The sequence below is a fragment of the Camellia sinensis genome, chromosome 8 (assembly GCF_055761805.1).
Source record: "Camellia sinensis isolate YWXY chromosome 8, ASM5576180v1, whole genome shotgun sequence".
Taxonomy (NCBI): Eukaryota; Viridiplantae; Streptophyta; class Magnoliopsida; order Ericales; family Theaceae; genus Camellia; species Camellia sinensis.
This window is the reverse complement of record NC_138968.1, coordinates 29,117,587-29,132,334: the sequence shown is the minus strand read 5'-3', so window position 1 is coordinate 29,132,334 and position 14,748 is coordinate 29,117,587. Positions and strand designations below refer to the sequence as shown.

At 38.5% G+C, this 14,748-nt stretch overlaps 1 pseudogene; it reads left to right on the top strand.

The window, feature by feature from the left end:
• Positions 1 to 966: 966 nt before the first annotated feature.
• The window catches only part of LOC145797653 (protein PHLOEM PROTEIN 2-LIKE A10-like), a 69,934-nt pseudogene continuing 56,152 nt past the window's right edge, over positions 967 to 14,748 (top strand).

Sequence of the window (14,748 nt, the reverse complement as noted above, 5' to 3'; positions counted from 1 at the left end):
AGTCCGCTCAAGCATCCATTCCTGAGCTCGAGTGGAGATCATGGAATAGATTGCTATAAATATGTGTGTCAGTCATATTTTAGGGTTACGCTTCCAGATCTTCTTCTTTGATATTAGGGTTTATATATGGGGATATTTTGCTAGTTTTCTTTGATGTTTGATTAAGTATTCAACTCATGGTTTAAGAAGTTTACATCAAACGATTGTTTATTTATTCTATACAAAAGAGAAAGTTGTTCTTCAATGGATTCTGGGAAATTCGAGCCTGAAGCTTTGGTGGATTCTGGAGTGGCTCATCGGTGTGATTCGACATCGATGTTGTGGATTCAACGTTGGGCAAGACAATTCCGAATTGAGGACCGTGGTGGAAGAGGCATATAGGGGTCGGTTCAATTCGGGCGTGGATTCACTAAGGAATTGAGAGTATACTTGTATAATTCCTTTTGTTTTCGTAGTGTATTGTTTTGTGGCTTTGGCTCATAGATTCTTTATCAGAATTGGAGGCGCTCCAATTATGGTTTTTCCACGTTAAAATCGTTGTGTCGATTTGTCTTGATTGTTTGATTGAGATTGTTATCTACTGCTTAAAATTGATACATAATCACAAATCAATATCTAGGGAATTTCTATATTTTTCAATGATGAATGTGTATCTTTTATATCCAAATTTCTGTCATCTTTTATGTAATTTGCTTGACAATAGATTCGGACCTTATAGCATTCGATAAATAACAAAATTGAATAGATTATATAGCTATTCAGAACTTATCAATTTCACCATTTAATTTCGATATTCTTTCTTTAATCAAGAAAACCAAACCCTAGCTCCTCCATAATCCTAACCCCAATCTCTCTTTTTCTTTTTCTCTCTCTTTTTCTTCCCCTCTCTCTCTCTCACTCTCACACACATAGCAAAATTGTCAATCAACTATGAAGTTGGGGATTTTGTAAATCGAGTTGCAATATATGGATTTTCAACTGCTGAACAAGGGCTTAAATTTCTCTTAGAGAAAGAAGAAGTGGCTTATCACTTTTGCATTGTTAGGTGTTTCGAGTTATGTTAGTTATAAGGTTTATCACTCGCCCTTTGTGGCAAGGAAGAGGAAGAGAAATTTTAAGCTCTTGGGAGCTTTGATATCAATTGCCGAAATGGTTTCTGATTCAGCAGATACCATTGGTATTGTCTCCAAAGACCTCAAGCATTTTTCGCAATCTAATTCTAACCAAATTGTCAATAGTTTGAAGCAATTATGCAAAATTGCAATGTTAGAGTAGCTTTCACAGTCACTAATTAGGGTTTCTGAGGCTATGACAATTGGGATTTTGAGGGGGTATTGTTCGGAGACCGGAAATGAAATTGAAAAAGGTTCAAAGTCAAGTTTTTTGATTAGGTTATGGGTAAACTCATGTCTACAATTGGGACTGGATTTGTTTATGTTGTTGTTGGTAGCTTTGCCCAAAACTTAGTTTTGGCTTTCTATTCGAATGGCCAATCTGATGAATGTTCGAATGGAGACAGACTAGTCTGTGTATCTCATGGTTTTGGATCGAACTCATCGGCTTTAACTGAATGGTTAAATGTTGTGTCGAGTGATAAGTGTTGTAGACGCGCCCGCGTGGGGCCTCACTACTACAGTTCGGACTCGATTTGTGTCATGGTTCTTAATCTGAACCAAAGAGTCCAAATCCGGAAAATCGTTTTGAGAAACAGATTTTTGAAAAGAAGTGCCAAACATGGACTGCTTTGCCAGATACAGAGTCACCACCTAAATATTTTAAAATGGGGGAATTTAGGAAACCCTGACTCGGTGCCAAAGGCCACGTGTCCGTCATCACCAAAGTTGCCTCGGCTCGGGAGCTTGGGTACGATTGGGGAAGGTCAGCTATGAGCACCCCCTCTCGCCCGGTCCGAAGACCGGCCTCTACTAACCGTGATATCCGTTTTTGAAAACGTTATGTGTTCTTATTCCGGTTATTAGCCTAGAACTACTATGTTATGCATACAGCAAACAAGTATAGACCAAATCGCCTAAATTGGAACAAAACATTTCATGCTTGTTTTGAAAATGGTTTGCTACTCACAAGTAGGCTAAAATGCAGCTTTTGCCACCCTCGAGTGGGCTTTTTAGAAAAGATGGTTTTGCCACTATCTAGTGGGCTTAAAACTCACAGTTTTAATGAATTATCCAAATTTAAGCAATTCGGCCTTCATCCACAGGCATTCAAACAGTTTATCACGTAAGCATCTAGCCACATGGTAAGCATGCTATCATGATAGCATTTACACGCATGCGGTATGCTAAAGCATAAAAGCTCACTTAGTACTCCAAGCCAAAACAGAAACCAGTTAGTAATCACATGCATGATCCTAGTTCATATTTGAAATGGCTAATGCAACACATGCGAAGATGCAATCTAAACAGGCTCGGCTATCCTAAACATGGCATGTGAAGTGCTGCAACTAACAAATACTCAACTTGGAATTGAAATACGAGTGCAGTTAGCATGATGTACCGAGCCTGGTGCATGGAAGACAAGTGTATGAATGCACGCATGCATAGCATAAGGTATGCTACTTTAAATATGCCCTAGTCTACCATCATAAGCAGGTAAATAAAAGGGAAGAAAGACGTTGGGTTGGAAGACATGCACACACGCACCCACACTTATTACAAGTACGCCCTCACTCGGAGGGACCGAATAAATATTACAGTCTGAATAAGTAACTAACTACTTAATTAATTATTACAGAATTCCTATTTAATTAATAAATTAAATGCAAAGGGAAGGTGGCCACGGCCCCCACCTCGGGATGCGCAAATGATGCATGCTTGACCCATATCGCCCGGAAACTCGCTGCTATAGCACTACTGCCTCTGTTTTCACTGCCTTCTCTTCTCTGAAAACTTGTCAAAGTCCCAGAGAACCTTCTATGAGCATTGTAGAACATCATCGGCTGGGAGGGATGGCCACTGGCCGTGTACAATATCCATCGGCTGGGGATAAAGCTATCGGCACTGAATAAATGGCCGGTCGGCACATAATGTTGCCGGTCGGCAAAAACTTCCTGTAGAAGACAGTTTTGACAGCAACAAAGGACAGACAGTGTATGGCATGAAATTCCAAGCAAATGTGTGCACCAACACATCCCTTATCATGCTTTTGACTCAAAGGGGGGGGATGTTCCTTGATTCTCGGACCACCAATTGCGCATTTCGATGCGTGATGGTCCAAGAAACCAAGTATGCGCTTTGATTTCAAATGTCATGCAAACCAAACAAACACATAAAGCCCAACCTCTATCACATGATCAAGAGGCAAGGCATGCATGCCAATGCAATGCAACCTAGGTATGCAAACAAGAATACAAGCATGCTATGCAACTACATGGCATACACAATGCTAACGACATAACATGCGCAACGCTTTGAAACATGGCATACACAATGCAAGATGGGCTTACACCAATACAAGTGGACCTCAGCCACACTCACATAGGAGGCCATAAGATGAAAATGAGACGCCTCGAAATGCGTGCACACGTGCACGCAAACCGAGGCAATGGCATATGCAATGCAATGGCATGGAAAATGATATGCAAACATGCTAATGGGATTTCAGCACTGAAATGTGGGGGAAAACAGCCCCAAAATGAGGCGAAAGTACACCCGATGCATGGAATAGTCCCGAAACATGAATTTTGGCACCCGAAATGGCCTATAGCTATACCAAACATGCACAATATGGACATGAAATGAATATAAAGTAGCAAGGAAGCCCCAAAATAAGCATTTTTCCAGTTCAAATCATGGCCAAAAAGCAAACATAAATAGGGGAAAACTAGTATGCAAAAATGGCCCTAAATATGAGATTATGAAGCAACTCACAGCTGCTGACACCAAACAGGTTAGGCCCCTTCAAAAACATTGAAGAGGGGCCCAAAATATGCACATTTGAAGAACTGTAAAAACCCCAAAAACAAACATAGGTATGGCTAAGCTCTTATGCAAGAAATGGGCCAAAAGGTGGCCAAAGAAGCAAGTATACAAAAAAATCATCAAAAAGCCAAAGACCCTTAATGAAACATGACAAGGGAGTCAAAATATGGCTGTTTTTAGTTCGGACCAAAGTCCAGAAACAGAAACATCAGGGGTTGCCAAGGCATGCAAAAATGGGACCCAAAAGAGAATATAAAGGCAAGTATAGCATGGAGGTCCCAAACAGTGCTGATCCCTTCTTCAATGTTGAAGAGGGACTCAAAATAATCCTATTTACAGTTTACATAATGCTCCAAAACAGATCATGTATAGGCCAAGAATAACATGCAAGATAATGGCATTTAAGAGGGGTAATGAAGCAAGTGCAAGCTACTGTCCTCAAACAGCAAGAGGTCCTGAATAAAACATGAAGAGGACCTCAAAATATGATGATTTACAGTTTGGGTCAGAGCCCAAAAATGCAAGCAACTATGGCTTAGGTATGAAGCAAGAAAAGACTAGAAAAGGGAAGAGGAGAACTCACCCTTGAAGACCAGCAAACCAGCACCTCTTGGACCAAGTTTAGGTGCTCCTAAGCTCTGAAGAACAGCCTCAAGTTGCTGCAATGGAGTAAGGATGCCTTGTGCTATGAGTTGATGAAGAAATGGCCCAAGAACAAGGGTGTTTGGTGGTCGAATCGGAGAGATATAGTGAGAGATGAAGGGATATCTGTATGTATATATCAGATATATCTATATATCTCTGGTTTTTTGTTCAAAAAAACCAACCAAAACAATGGAGGAGGAGAGGCCCCTTATATAGGCAAGACTAAGCTTCTAAGACAAGCTACAAAAGGGTCAAAGGGGAGGTCAAGGCTTATTGGAGAAGCTAGGACAGCTGGTAAGCTTCTTGGGGAAGCCAAGACAAGGGGTCAAGGCTTCCTCAAGAAGTCTTGAGCAAAGGGTGCAAGAAAAGGGTCAAAAGGGGTGCAAAGGGTGCAAAACAGTCACACACGTGCATGGGGAGCAGAGTCTGTGCATTCCAGCTGGCGCAGCTGGCATCCATTCAATCTGTAGAATACTCCGGAAGGTCATCAGCTAGCAAACTTGGTCGGTCAGCCATCTTTCCTGGCTGGTCGGCAATCTATTTGGCCGGTCGGCCATTTGTTTTGGCCGCTCGACAGTAAAAATCTGCTCTGTAGGTCCAACTTCAAACGGGCATAACTTCTTCATATGAACTCCTTTTCGGGTCATTCTTGTGTCGAAATTGAAGCCCCGGAAGTAAGATTTCCAATGGAACAAGCCTTGCATCAAAATTCCAACTGAGTAAAAAGTTATGCTTGTTTTAGTGATGGTTGCTCAGTTTCGGTCCAACCGGGATGATGCCCAACTTCAACCAATCATATCTCTACCCTCCGGTCTCGGATTTAAGAGATTCTTGAATGAAAAATGAAGCCCCAGAAGTCTTCTTTCCAACAGTGGTGGCTTCATAGCTTAACTCAAAGTGTATACACAAATAAGCTTGATTTAGCGAGGACTGCTCGTCCCTCTCGTAGCAATTCTTGCCTATCTTCTTCTCCAACTTGGCTTCTCCCCTCTTCTCCTCTTTTCTTCAACTTCAAACCCCTAAGCAAGGTGTCTTGAAAGATTTTTTTCAAAGATTTCATCTCTCTTTCATTCATTTCCACTTTGTCCTTGCTCGGTTTATCAAAAAACGCATTTTTTGACAAAATGTGAGCTTCGGAACATCGTAGAAACTTTATTTCAAAAATGTTTTGAAAGAGAGGGTTTTAAGGTCTAAAAACCATTCAAAATAACTTTGGTCCAAAATGGGGTGTGAAGTTGAGATTTGTCTCTCTTCTTGCCGAAGAAACTGAACCTTTGCCCTGCACACCTGTCTCCATCAAGTAAATCATCAGTAACGCCCAAGTCTTATGGGCTGTCAAAAATAGGGTGTCTACAAGAGTAAACTACTTAAAGCTGATTGCATCCAGAAGTTTATCAGCACAACAGTTGCTGTTTATCTTGACAAAATAATGGATGTTAACGTATATGATGAAATTTTCTCAGGGATTACAAATCTCAAGTACCAAACCAAAGTGTGTGATTTTCTAGTTTCTATTTGTAATGGTGCAGTGGAAACACTTGTGAAAACATCTCACAAAGCACTGACAAAGTCAAAATCCAATCCAGACTCGAGCTCAAGTTATTCTGCTTCCATTGTTGATGAAAGCACAGTTCCAAGTCGAATAAGGGAGGAGTTTTGTCACGCCCCAAAATTTGGTCAATTAAATATTAAATTAGGACTAAACCCCAATCAATATTCCACCATCCAAATCCTAGGGGTGAAAAAAATCTAAACATTCTCATCTCCATAAGGTTTAAGTAAATTTCTATGCTCAAAAGACAACAAGGGATTAAAAAAAATAATTAATAAATGCCAACCAAACTATTCATCATAGATTCAAACCTATCTGATACCTCCAACATTAAAGTAGCAACAACCAGTCAAAACAATTTAAATAATGTAACGTTGAAAAACAACCCATAATGCCAAATTGTCAAAAAAACTAAGGTCATAAAAAAAGAATAAAGAATAAATAAATAAACTAATATCAACCCTAAGCTCAAGAAATCCAAAAGAAGTTCAAAAGACATATCCTAAGATCAAAGTTATTTTTTGTCATTACCATAGTCCCAACTAATCCTGCAAAGGAAGCTCGCCTGCGCTCAAATAGAATGTACCCGAGATACCAATAGACAAAATGGGTCAGTATACAAGTATACTGGTACGAGTACAAGATTTAACACCCACATGTCCACCAAACAAAAAAAAAATGCATTTAATACTTGTTACGGGACAAGATAGGTAGTTCCATCCGCACTGAGATACGGTGGCATTTAGTTTCTTGCCTGTACATAATGAAATATAAATTGAGTATAAAATAAACAAAATAGAAATAAAAATATGGTGGGTCAGCTCTACATAAAAAGTTAGTAAGACCCACCATTCTGCAAAAAAATAAAGTTAGTATAATTTAATCATAAGTAATTTGTTGAAGAAGTATAAAAGAATGTACCATTTCACGCTTAAATAATTCGAATTGACCAAAACTCAAAGAACAAAAGTTGAGAGAAAAACTTGATAGAAGAACCTAGATGGAATTCAATCGAAAAATCTGAAGCTGAAAACGAATAGAAACTGCCCTAAGATGATTTCTTTTTCGAAAAAGTTGAAAACACGAAAAGTGTGCAGAATAATATTTTATTTCAGTTTATGCAAAACCAATAAAAATGAGCTCGTTCTGTGGGTTAAAACAACATCTAAAGCCTGCACTGCTAAAATGAATAAAAACTATTGTAACCAAGATCATTCGATTACAAGTTCTAATCGATCTTTTTAATAAGAAGTTAAAATACAAAAGTTGTTGAAAATCACGTATACATGCCTCTGCTCAAATTTCATAATTTATTAAGGTCGTTTATTATTTTCAATATGTACAAATCAATACAATTCACACTATACCAATAAACTCATAATTAAATTCTTTGTACCTTAACTACACCACTTCGACCCTTCACTTACGGCCTACACATATATCCCATGTGCTTCCCGTATACCTAACACTGCTCCGAAGCCAAACTTGCATAGGGATATCATCCCGAGCTTGACCCACACTCCTCGAATGGTTAGCATATACGTACGCGTGTAAATCAAAGCACTCGTCTACTCATGAGAATGAGGCAACAATATATATACACACACAATATCTCATCTACTCATGAGAACAAACATAGTAATGCCAAGCCTAAGGCATTCAAATAAATCTCATAATCCTCACTTTTTTTTTCTTTTCTTCTTATACCCTGTTTCTCACCATCACTCAATTAAAACAACAATCCATGGAGTCATGGTAGAGTATAAGGAATTTATCTATGGGTTCCAAGTTTATTTTAATTTCATATATCCATGAGTGTGGTTACAACCATAAAATAAATCCATATAAAAATCCTAAACCTGACATACACAACTAATCAAAATAATTAAAATCAATCTATCATCTTCATGTAAATACAAAATCAAACTAATATCAAATAAATTAAAATAAATAAATTAAAATAATTAATTAAACATAAATCAAGGGAAGTGGATTTTGTACTCACAATATTTTTTTTAAGATCAGAGAATCACTTGGAAAATTAATGGAGCCACCAAAATAAAACCCTAACCCCTTTTTTTTTGTCTCTTTTCCTCACCTCTCTTTCCCGCCGCCACTCTTCTCTCTTTGTTTCTATGATGAATATACTTGATGATGCATTCATTCACTCTCTCTCTCTCTCTCTTTCTCGTCTTTTGTTTCAATGTCTTTTCATGGCTGCTGCTATATTCGAAATTCCTCCACACACTATTATGATTACAACCTAAAAATATATTATAAACCTAAGTCTAGATATATATATCAACCTAATTTCCTATTATATTATATTATACAAATAAATCACAAATATAACATATATAAATATCTTATATAAAATCTATATCAATAATTTCTTTATATATATATATATATATAAATATAAATGTAAATATTCAGATTAATTATATATAATTAACTAACAAATTAAATTAACTAAATATCACATTAAATTCTCATGTAACTACACAATTAATAAAGCCACAAATAAAATAAAGTAATAATAATAATAATAATAATAATAATAATAATAATAATAATAATAATAATAATAATAATAAATAAATAAATAAATAAATAAACAAATAAATAATGACTTACGAAAAATTAAGGTTGCCACAATATACACACCTCAAAAGAATCTCGTCCCAAGATTCGATAAGAAAGAGTACCAAACAAAAAGCTCCGGGTGCATACGCCGAACTTTCTTTTCCAATTCCCAAGTGATATCGTTCTCATCCTCGCTCCATTGCACTTTCACCAAGTTCACTTTCTTGTGCCGCAACTGCTTTACATCCTGGTCTAGAATAATAACCTGTCGCACCACATATGTTAGATCGTCACTAATCTCCAACACTTTTGATGATACTACTTGGGAAGGGTCTTGCACACACTTCCGCAATAAAGATACGTAGAACACGTTGTGAATCATAGCTTAAGCCGGTAGTAGGGCTAATTTGTAAGCCACATTACCAATCTTCTCAGTGATCTCATATGGTCCCACAAATCTAGGTGCCAACTTTCCCTTCTTTCCGAACCGCATGATACCCTTCACCGTCGAGACCTCTAAAAACACAAAATCTCCAACATTCAACTCAAACCCCTTACATTTTCTATTACCGTAACTCTTCTGACGACTCTGTGCAGTCTTAATATGTTCCCGAATAATGTTTACCTTCTCTGTAGTTTCTCTCACCAACTCTGGACCTAGCAACGACGCATCTCCTATCTCGATCCAACAAGCAGGTGGTCGACGTGGCCTTCCATACAAAGCCTCAAAAGGTTCCATTCTGATATTGGAGTGATAGCTATTATTATAAGCAAACTCTACCAATGGCAAGTGTTTTTTCCAACTACCACCAAGATCGAGGATGCAAGCTCTGAACATATCCTCCAAAATCTGATTTACCCGCTTAGTTTGCCCATCTGTTTGAGGATGACAAGCTGTGCTCAAGTCTAACCTAGCACCCAAAGCTTGTTGAAAACTCTCCCAAAACTCTGCCAAAAAACAACGGATCATGATCTATAGCTTGACTTTTCGTACTCCTTTCGAAAGACGATAAGCCCTACAATTCGGACTCCTGCAGTTCTGAATTCGATCTCACAAGTGCAATGTGAAATAGATACACACCAAAGAGTCCAAATCTAGAAAATCTTTTGAAAAATCAATTTTGAATCAAAGCGCCAAAAATGGATTGCTTTGCCAGATACAGAGTCGCAACCTAAATATTTTTTGAAAAATTTAGGAAACCCATTACTCATGCCAAAGGCTACGTGTCCGTCATCACCAAGATTGTCTCGGCTCGGGAACTTAGGTATGAGAGGAGAAGGTCATGAATTGAGCACCCCCATTTGCCGGATCAAAGATCAGCCTCTACTAATCATGATATGAATCTTATTTACATTATATGCTCTTGTCCCGGTTTATTAGGCTAGCATTATTATGTGATGCGCACACACACAAGTATAGACTAACTTGCAAGAATTGGAACATTTCGATTCATGTTTGTTTTGAATATGTACCACTTGAAAAAGTGATTGCATGTGAACATTACTCAAATTATTCCAATTCAAGTAACAGGCTTTCATCCACAGGCATTCAAACCGTTTATCAGATAAGCACTTAGCCTCATGGAAAGCATGCTAGACATGGCAACAATTACATTCATGCAATATGCTAAAGCAAGTAAAGGCTTACCTAATACTCCAAGCCAAAAAAGATAAGAGAGTTAGAACAATGCATCATCCTAACTTATGCAATATGATTAATGCAACACATGCGATATGCAATTACTAAGCTCGACAACTAGTATAGCATATGAATCAATTAAATAGCATGCGGTCTAAGCAAGTATTCAAAGAATGTTTTACTAACAATATAAGTTAAAATGATGAATTGAGCCTCGGTGCATGGAATACAAGTGTATATAAACATGAGATATGCTAAACAAAACATGATCATAAGCAAATAAATAAAAAGGAGAAAGACGGGGGGTTGGAAGAGATACAGATTATTACAATATTGCGCCCTCACACAGGAGGGTTCGAATGAACTAACTAGCTAATGTAGACACCCCATTTTTGACCGTCCCCAAGACTTGGACGTCATCGCTTGAACAGCCAATGATTGTGCTCGCTCATGTTCGTTTTGAGTCCTTGAAGGTCTCGGCTGAGCGCCTTGCCTTGGTGCCTCTAATCTTGTCTGTTTTGTACTTGGTTGTGGACCAAGAGCTTGTTGCTTAGCTTCTGGAGGAGAAGGTGACCTGTCGGCCATCCCCCTAGCTTGCCGGCCATGACTTGTGCCTGTCGGCCACCAGTGGTGGCCGGTCGGCTATGTTGATGGCTGGTCGGCTACATTGATGGCCAGTCGGCCACCTAAAGTGGCCAACAGCCATTTTTCTCCTTTTTTAGATATTTATTTGCCAGCTGTGCCAGCTGGTGTCCACTGATGCTCATCTCCATACACATGTATGGAGGGATGAAGACAAGCTTTTAGCTTGTTTTTCTATATAAGGGGAGGTCTCTCCCCCATTTGAAGGGTTAGAAAAATTTTGTGAGAAAAATTTCCTCTCTCTCTAGAATCCACTCTCTCTCCCCCCCTTTTGTGCTTGAAAGTGGGAAATCTCTACATATTTGCATACAACCCCTTGACCAAACACCTTCATCTTGGAACTGAGGTTCTTGGAGGCCTTGTTTGAGTTTCTAAGGCTGGTTTTAGCTCAGAATCTTTGTTGTTTGTTGCTGTACTTCAAAGGTATAAGGCTTACTCCTTTTAAGCTTTGTTTTAGTTACTTGTTTGGCCACCTTTGCATGTTATTTTTGGCCTAGTTTTCTAATACAAAAACCTCTATTTTTAAGGTTTAAAAATGGTGGTTTAAGGCCTTTTTGGAGTTAGGGGTGGTCCACCCTCTTTTGTAGCTTGTTTGCTAAGGTATTGTGCCTTTTTGCAAAGTTTTTAAAACAACTTTTCTTGGCCTTTTAACCACTGAATTCCAAGGGAATTTCAGTGGTAAAAACTTGGTTTTGAGGTCCAAAATAGGAGGCGGTGGCCTCCACTCCTTGTGTCTTGTTTGCAAGTGTAGATGGCCTAACATGTGAGCATGCTTTTCTATCTTTTTATGACTTGATCTTAGCATGTTCTAGGCTCTTATTTGGTATGCTTTAACTCTATTTTGAGTGGTCTTGGTCATATGAGCCTTGTCTTACATGGTTGTAATGCAAATGCCTTCACTAGCTTAGTGTTTTAAGGCCTGTAACATGTTTTACTTGAGATGATTGCATGTTGTAGTATCACTTAGCTTGTGGTTTCAGTGCATATGGCTTTGTCACACTCTCACTTGTTTCACTTTTTCATTGCTTTTGAGAATTGTGCCTTGAGCCTTGTTTGTATCCTAACATGTGAGCATGTTGCCTTTCGTACTTCCATCTCGGCATGTTTTAGCCACTATTTTGGCATGTTTTAACTCTGTACAGAACTGGTTTGGTCATTTGAGCTTAATATTGCATGCCTCTAGTGTTGTGCTCTTCACTAGTTTTGATGTTTTTGGCTCTTAACATGTGCATGTGTTGTTTGCATGTTGTAGTGTCATTTTTCATGCCATCTCAACACTAAAAGTTTGCAACCTCCCTCTATTCTTCACTTTTTTTTTTTTATTTTGCTTTGAAAGTGGTCTTGAGCCCTTGTTGGCTTGAGTGTGGAATTGAGGCTCTCATGCCTAATGGTTTTAGTCATCTCTTGAGGATTTCTACTAACCAATAGTTTGTGGCCTTTTTCATGCTCAAGGCTCTTGTGGCTTAAACCCTCTTTCCAATTAGGGGACTTTCACTTTGGACTTAATCGGTTAAAGGATTAATCGGTAATGTAAAATGAGTAAACAAGAATTGGACAAGTAAAACATGACCAAGACAAACATGTTGTGTTTGCATTGCGTGTGCTTGGATCGGATGTTAATCCAAACACAAGAAATGTGGGATGTTTCATACTCAAAGTGATGAAACGCGCCACATTTCTTGGTCGCCGTCACCCTTGATCATGCATGATAGGGTGGTGGTCCTTTGAGTCTTATTTGTTCATTCATTAAGCTTGTACAAGCTTAGTTCTCAAACCATCATGCATTGAAAATGCTTGGTTGGTGGCATGAGAGCAAAGTGCCATACTCCTTTGAGCTTTAGAAATGATAAGGAGGGTAGTAGCACACACATTTCTTGAAAAATGAATTGCTCTGCCTCTATTGTTCTCTGTTGCAGCAAAAATAGAAGTTTGGAAAAAGCAGTGGCCGACCGGCCAGTTGGGGTGGTCGACAGCCACTTTTTGTGGCCGATCGGCCACCAGTCCATTTTTGTGCAAGAGTGTTCCTGTTTTGGATCAGAAGCAGCTTGTAAGTTGGTTTAATTTTTAGAGATCAAGGAGAATGTAAACAGAGGCAGCAGAGGGCAAGGCAATGGATTTTTGGGAGGACGCAATCGAGCATGCATGTCTCCCTCGCCCGTGAGGCCACTTTATTGCTTTATTGGCTAGTTTTAACTGATTATTACATGTGTTGTAATTAATTAGTTTAATTTTTTGTTTAATATTTTAATTAGCATAGCATAGCTAGTTGTTCAATTCGGTTTGTAATAATTAATTAGCTTAGAATAGTTAATTAGTTTGTTATGTAATAATTAGCTTAGCCTAGTGTAGCTGAGCTTGTTTATTCGGACCCTCCTTCGTGAGAGTGCAATGTTGTAATAAGTGTGCGTGTGTATGTGCATGTCTTCCCACCCCACGTCTTTCTCCCTGTTATTTATCCACTTTCGATGGTTATATTAGGGCACGTTTTGATTAGCATACCTTATGCTTGCATATTGCATCATTCATTTGTCTTGCGTGCATCGAGGCTCGGTGCATCATTCACACTGCATTGCAATTTCAATACACTTATTTGAATACGTGTTTCAAAGCATGTTGTTCAAGTTGTATCATATGCCATGATTAGGTAGCCGAGCCTATTTAGTCGCATCATTGCATGTGTTACATTAGGCATCATAACATAGTTAGAAGTCATGCATTTTTCTAACTTTGTTTTTGGCTTGGAGTACACTGTAAGTTTTACGCTTTAGCATGCTTGCATGAGTGTGAGTGTTGCCATGATAGCATGCTTGCCATGAGGCTATTTGCTTAAATACTTAACTACATAAATACCTGTGGATGAAGGCTTATTGTTTGAATTGGAACAATTCGACAAATGCGAGTTTTAAGCCCACTTTGCAAAGTGGCAAATCATGTTTTAAGCCCACTTGAGAGTGCAAATCCGCATTTTCTAAGCCCACTTGAGGGTGGCAAAATCAAACCATTTTTGAAAACAAACATGAGTTGATTCGTTCCAATTCTTGCAATGTAGTCTATACTTGTGTGTGGATCACATAGTAAAGTTAGCTAAATAACCGTATAAGAACACATGTGTTTATAAAACAACATATCATGATTAGTAGAGGCCGATCTTTTGATCGGGCGAGCAAGGGTGCTCATTTCAGGACCTTCCCTTCTTGTACTCAAGTTCCCGAGCCGAGGCAACTTTGGTGATGACGAACACGTGGCCTTTGGCACGAGTTAGGGTTTCCTAAATTTCTCCAAAACAAAATATTTAGGTGGCGACTCTGTAATCTGGCAAAGCAGTCCAGTTTGGCATTATTTGATTTAAAATCTGATTTCCCAAAATGATTTGTCGGATTGGACTCTTTGGTGTTTATCAGTCTCACATTGCACTTTGTGAGATTAGATTCAGAACCGTGACAGGAGTCCGAACTGTAGGACCAATTCGAGCTCTCTGAAAGGGGGTGCGAAGAAAGTCGAGCTACAGCTAACTAATTAAAGCTAAGCTAATTAAGTAATTATTACAAACCCAAATGAATGATTTAGCTAAAGTACTTAGCTAATTATTACAACAAATTAATTAGCTATTCTAGCTAACTAATTATACAACAAATCAAAATGAACTAATTATTTACATGAATACAACATGAAAAGGGTGCTAAACTAGCTATTCTAATTACTTCGCTTCAGGAAACGAGGAATGCTCATGTATGCATGGACTTTCC